The sequence below is a fragment of the Octodon degus genome, unplaced genomic scaffold (genome assembly GCF_000260255.1).
Source record: "Octodon degus isolate 3935 unplaced genomic scaffold, OctDeg1.0 scaffold00329, whole genome shotgun sequence".
Taxonomy (NCBI): Eukaryota; Metazoa; Chordata; class Mammalia; order Rodentia; family Octodontidae; genus Octodon; species Octodon degus.
In genome coordinates, this window is record NW_004524905.1 from 1,065,628 (window position 1) to 1,071,835 (window position 6,208).

Sequence of the window (6,208 nt, forward strand, 5' to 3'; positions counted from 1 at the left end):
CATGAAACAACTGTTACAAATTACCATCTGCAGTGTATTTTTTTTTATTAATTTTATTGAGAAACAAATAGTAAAGGGACAGTTTCAAAACAGGTTAGCGGACAGTTACAATAATTAATACATTGCATACTGTCTTGTAGTGGTTATTCATACATTTGTAGTGGTCATTGCATACTTGTCTTTGTAGTGGTTATTCACAGTACAAGATGCAGACATGATATCCTGACAACAAACACTATCAGTATAAATCTTTCTTCTCATTGAATTAAGGGCAAGTAGCTGTATATCTATCCTAACTATTTTGCATATACAGATACAAAATGGTCCTGCATTTATATCTCCTTTTTTGTTTAGTTTTGTCAGAGAAGGACATTCCATTGCCACTTAAATATTGTAGGTGCGTGAATTCAGCAAAATATTCCAATATAGTCCAGCAGTCCATAATAGTAGTGGCTTATCCGTAGGACTGGCAATGTCTGAAGTTGTTGACTTGAGGCTTTTACAGCTCAGCACATTAATATGGCTTTATTTTTTATACCTCATGTTTATACTTTTCTGCTGGATGGTTAAGACCAAGATAAAGGAAGACCTATATAACAAGAAATGTAACTTTTGTATCTGACAAGGTCAGTCAAATCCCCTCAGAAGTTACTCTGAAACCCTGCACCGCAGTTTGTAGATCCTTTGTTGGTTTCAGCCATGTGGATGAGTCACCGCAGGGTTTCCTTTTAGTAGTTCTTCATTTTCCTTTTGTTTGGACCTGCTACATTACCTTCACTGCTATTGTGTGATCATTTCAACCAGCATTTTTCTGGTTTGTCTTTTACTATATCTATTATCGATTTTTGAATATTAACATGTGCTCGGTTACGTTGCAAATTCTCTAGCTTCATTCAGGGTTTTTTAATTTTTATTTTTTAGCTGATTTCCATATTTTTGCCTGGTAAACAATGACATCATTTGCAAGGATGCATGTTTTTACCCTCATTCTTCAGTAATTTTTTCCTTCTGTAACTGAACTGGTTGATGCTTTTAGCAAAATATTAGAGATCAGCTTGTGCAAGAGTTGAGTTAGATGAATTTATTATATTTAATATTATATTTAGATGAGTTTATTATATTTAATGAAGCTGAAGCATCTCGGGGTGGCCAGGTAGCTCAGAGTACTAAAGCAGCTGCTTAGGCAGGTGCAGGGACCAGCGTTCGTTCGATGTCTGGTATGCCGTGCCGGCCCCACCCATGGGGCCCGCTGAAATGGTGATTGGGACTGGGCGTGGTGGAACATGCCTGCAATCCCAGCACTTGGGAGGCTGAAAACAGGAGGATCACTACGAGTCCAATCTGTGTAGTGAGACCTTGTAGACCCTGCCCTAAATACATTAAAAAAAAAGCAGAAGAAAAAAAAAAAGGCATCTTCTTCCATTTCTATTCTTTTGAGGGTTTTTTTTTTTTTTTGGTATAGATAGATAGATAGCTACACGCAGCTTTGTTCCGCCTTGTCTCATTATCCTTGACCCACTTTGCAGGGCCTGTCCTTTGAGTGGGTAGGTAGTTGGCAAAAGGGTGCTTTACTGGTGGCTAGCTTGGAATTAGTAAGGGGGTGTGTGGATGTCTATTGTAGACTATAATTGTATGCTGGATATATTGACTAGGTCTTCCCTAGGGTGATAATACAGTGACCCCAGAGCAAATGTATTTGTACATGCTTAGGTGTGAGAACACTGCCATAAGGTTGTTTAGGCCCTTCAGTCTTCTCCTGTACTGTACTGGAGACTTGTTTGTGGACTAGGCCTTCTCTCTGTGTCCTACCTGTGAGCTCTTTCCCTCTCTGACCTCTGGGCACCAGTCCTGAGGCCTTTTGGTGCCATTCTTTAGCTAGTTTCTTTCTCTTGTTTGTATTCTTGTCATTGACCTGCTTCTCAGGGGAATATTTTAGTAAAGTTTTCTTTTAACTCCAAATTAATACTAGCTAGTAGACCCAATGACATTCTTATTCTGTATTTTTGTCTACAGACCCCTGATGCTACAATGTCATTTGCGTTTTGTACTAAAATCCAGAGTACAGTATAAAGAAATACAGGCCTAATAATAAACTAATCTTTAATTATCCTTTTGATTTTATCCTGAAAGAAAATAGCCTTCATTCTTATTAAATTAACTTCCTGATGAGTTCTGCTTTGAATGCTTTTTGTGCACATTTTATACTTCTATTTATAAGCAAAGCATTTTGTTGTCTTTGCTAGCTTATGGTATCAGTATACATTTACTTCATCAAAAGAATTCACTTGTCCTTCATTTCACGCATCCAGGATAAACTTAAATTTCCAATTTGCTTTTTCTTCTTAAAAATTTTTTTTTGAAAAACTTTTATTTTTTTATGTATTTGGTACAAGGTATCGCTACGTAGTTCAGACTCATAGTGATCCTCCTGTCTCAGCCTCCCTAGTGCTGGGATTACAGGTATGCACGACCATGCCCAGTTTTGGTTGTCTTCCAACCAGTTATTTATATTACCAGATTTTTTTTTTTTTCAGAGCTGGGGATTGAACTCAGGCCCTCGCACTTGCCAGGCAAGCTCTTATCCCACTGAACTATCTCCCCGGCCTCCCATATTACCAGATTTATGCATGTAAAATTGGAAGAAAGCAAAAACAAAAGAAGTATACATGAACTTAAGGAGAGGAAAAGTACAAACAATTGAAAAAAGGAGACAAAACAAATTAATGCATTAACTGTGTACATTTGTTTTGCATTTATCTTTTTATAAAACTATGGCAGAATTAGTCTGTGAAGCCCTCTGCCCATTATTTTGGTGAACAATTCTATGTTTATATTATTTTTATTCAAGTAATCTGATTTTCTATCTTCTTTTGTTAATTTTAACATATACATTTAACATACACATTTTCCTACAAAGTACTCATTTTATCACAGTTTTAAAATTTATATAAGATTAAGAAATAGCGAATGCTTATTTTTCTTTGTCTTTGCTCTGAATATGTGTTTGTCCTCAGTATTCCTTATTTTTAAAAGATTTTATATATTCTCCTTTTAAATGAGATGAGTTGCTCCTTTGTATGAATGTGGCTACACAAAACTAGCTCTTGATTTTATTAGAGCTTTTGTGTTTCCAAATCACTTATTTCTCCCCTTCTCTTTAAAAACTCCGAATTCCCTTTAGTTTCTTTTCATTGTTTTTCTGAGTGTTTGACATTTAAATTATTTGTTTTCATTCTTTCTGAACAAGAAACACTTAAGACTGTATATTATTTTGCAATGTCACATTAGGCACATTCCAGTAGACCTGATAAGCAATGATTCTCTCATGCATTTTTCTCTAATAATTTATGCCTTTTTTTGTTTTTACTTTCTCATGTCACCGAAGATTTAGTTGTTTTCAACATTTTAAGCCCCAGAGTCTTTTCAGAATTTCTGTCACTACAATATTACTCCCATTCTGACCATAGATGCGTCATCAGAAATAGACCACATGCTTCCGGCCGTTCTGGGCCACCCAGGCCTGGTCCTGTTGGGTGGGTAGTGTGTACACTGGGCTATACTGCAAGGAAAGAGAGCTCACTACCTGGGTAGGACAGAGCAGGACGTGGGAGACTTCATCAGCCTTCTCAGAATGCCTCACGACGTAAAACTTATGAATCGCTTACTTCTAGAAACTTGTTTTTAATATTTTGGTCTGCAGTTGACTGAATCATCATGAAACCACGGTAAGAGGGGACTGCCGTGTTCTGGGACCTCCATGTTGTGAAGAGCCCACAGCAAAACACGCAGAGAAGACGCCTGGAGACAGACAGAGAGAGAGACTGTTGAGCATCCCCTCCTGGCCCTGTTTCCCAGCTGACTTCAGATGTGAAAGAGGATAAATCACTCTATGCAGTTGGCACTGCTGCGACCTCAGGTGGCTTCAGTCAGTCCCACCTCTGTCTGACTGGAGCCTCTCCCCAGAGCCTGGCTCCCCTGCAGAGACATAAAAATAAATACTGTTTTAAGCTATGATATTTAAATGTTGTTGCACAGCAAAAAATTATTAAAACAGTATGCACCATAGATGACTTAGCTTTAGGTCTGTGTTTAGTAAGAGGTGTTTCCATTTATATTATTAATGAATACTGCTTTATGCTTTCTCAAGTTATTTTACCTTTTGTATTACTGCAGTGTTTTTTTTTTTTTTTTCCAGATTGGGTTTCCTCCCTATGTTTCTGTAGTTGATTCTTTACTTCAGATGCCATGAGTTCCAAGAATTCTTTTTTTATTTCAGAAAAGAATTCTGCTCTGAGTTCCTCTGTAACTTTCTGCTGTTGCTTATTTACTATTGACGCTATTAATTTGTACATTTGAGCTGAGCTAGTAGAAAATAATTTCACTCTGAGTTCCTCTATGACTTTCTGCTGTTGCTTATTTACTATCGACGCTATTAATTCATACATTTGAGCTGAGCTAGTGTCCTCTGCACTTGTTCTGGGTGGGCATTGGATTTCCTCCATATGTTTCTGCATTTGATTCTTTATTGCAGATGTTATTAATTCAGGGATTTCTGTTTTCATTTCCAATCTGAGTTCCTCTATACCTTTCTGCAGCTGTTTCTTTATTTCAGAAGCCATTGATTCATTGATTTCAGCTGTGTGATTCCCAATTTGTTCTGTGTTAGTGTCCTCTGCACTTGTTATGGGTGGGCTTGGGTTCTGAGATTGCGTTTTGCTCCTTCTCATTGTCATTTTGTGTAGCACTGTCTTCTGACCTTTGTTGTAGATCTTTGGTGCAGTTACAACCTTGGCACCTACTAAAGTTCAGGTGCAGATCTACAAAGTTTGGATTTATCCAGCTATGCCTGGCTTGGGTCTGGCTGCTGTGCTCAGCTCCTTCCTGCTGCTGCCCTTGGGCGTGAACGTCTTGTGCCCCTTTGGCAAGATGTTCTGCTCCTGGACTAGCTGGGTGGTTCTGTCCCCTACTCTCTCTGCAGGGGATGCAGCTGCAGGGTTTCACCCCAGGCCTGTATGCCAGGCCTGAGCTGAGTCTGGAGGGGACAAGGTAGAGTAGGGGGGAGAGGCAGCTCTCCCACACACTCACTGGGCCTGGGCTAGGACTGGATCTGGGGGTCCCCAGAAAGCAGCAGAAATTCTCACTGGGTGGGCAGGGGGGGGGGTGCTGCGGAGTGGTGGTGGGGGTCCCAAGGGGGTGGAAGAGGGTCTCATCCACGCTGCACCTGGGCTGGGACCGGCAGGTCCCACTGGTGCAGGGTAGCCGGAAGCTCTCCCACACACTCACCAGGCCTGGGCTAGGACTGGATCTGCTACCTTTTCTATTTTAATAGTTTAAAAAAATTTTTTTTTCCTATATGGTCTGTGTGCTTTCAGTGTCTGTTTCTCATACATTAGAATGCCTTTTATTTATTATAATGAATATCTTAGTGGATGCTTTCTTATAATACATGCAATCCCTGTTTCTTTATATACCATTAACTAGTTTTCTACTTTAATAAAACATAGAAATGTTCTCTTCATTTCTCTTTTCTTCACTACCACCTGATTTCAGCGAGTAATATAACGGCTTACTGTTTTCCTGGATACTTTCCTAAGTGCTTGCACGCGCAGGCTTCCTGTGTTATAACAGCATGCGGTTTTACACCACGAAATTCCAAAGACACGACCTGCTTGGTAGTTGAGGCAGAGTCTGCAGCGGGGTCGCTTCACTGCAGGTCAGCGGCACACACACAGTTTGAGCCATTCTCAGGAGCAACCCACGCGCCAGCTTCTCGTGTTTCCTCCAGCCAAGCTCCGGAGAGTGACTTCCACTCAGGTCTTCAGTCGATATGCCTTCCGGTGCCCATTTCAGGTCAAATTTGAGATGCCACAAAGCCGCCTGTGATGCAGGCATTGTGCAAAGAAGCCACCACTTACGCAAGCATGAAATGAACGTCTGCATAGTTCCTGGTAGGGTGCTCTAGAAGAATAGACTCTAAAGAATAGGTAGCCAGTTCTAAAAGGTGATCTATTGGTTTGGCTTACAGGATCAGGTAGTTCCCACCAGCCGTCTGCATGGCGAGGAGACGGACCATCCAGTAGCTGCTTAGACTAAGAGGCTAGGAGCCACGGAGCAAGAGGGAGTAAAGCTGTGGCTCTGGTCAAGGGCCGGGCAGCGCAAGGAGCCGTCAGCAAGGCTGCGCCCACTCAGCAGCAGGAGTCTGTAAATC